Raw genomic sequence first — 757 nt, 5'->3', positions numbered from 1 at the left:
GTCATCGTGGTAGTCGAGTGGTTGGTCTACCAGACTCGTATTCGTGAGATTGTCGATTCGAGGGTTCGAGGCTCAGCCCAGTCCAACATTGTGCCCCTGGGAATAGTAGGACAGTCCCTTAACACAATTTTTTTAATTTGGCTACGTACAATCGGAGATGGACGTTAAATTCGCGTGTTCTGCATCTTCTTATACTATAACAGGACAATGTTGCAAGGGGCGTTAAACCTATTCACTTTTCCGCAGATTGTATTGATTGATTCCAAAGACAATTTTATTTTGAGAATGTTCATTTGAAAATGAGTTACGGAACGCGCTTTTAAGAAAAGAAATCAAGTAAGCACTTTCTGATATTTGACAAATATGAGATACTGGTTAGAATATTGTGGGAAAAATATTGCTTTCTGAATCTTAGGGGAAAAGCCGCAAAAAACCGCAGTATTGACAAAAGCATCATCGTTTATTCTCTATACACCGATAATTATTTTTTTGGGAGGTTACTTTTCATCACACTTTTTGTTCATTGGCTAATAATTGATAATAGGTATAATCCGGTTATATTTCAAAATACATAAACAAAACAAAACAAAACAAAAAATCCCAAAGCAGAGTGTTGTTTTGTTTTGTATCATACGACCTCCACTATGATATTATAAGAGCGTTTCCATGGTAATGAATTTGATAGACCGGTGATTGTTGTGCAACTTAAAACTTCAGCCCCTTATTTGGAACTGATCTGACCAAGTACCTTCACGCT

This window comes from Aplysia californica, unplaced genomic scaffold (genome assembly GCF_000002075.1).
Source record: "Aplysia californica isolate F4 #8 unplaced genomic scaffold, AplCal3.0 scaffold00887, whole genome shotgun sequence".
Classification (NCBI taxonomy): Eukaryota; Metazoa; Mollusca; class Gastropoda; order Aplysiida; family Aplysiidae; genus Aplysia; species Aplysia californica.
This window is presented reverse-complemented; position numbering follows the sequence as displayed.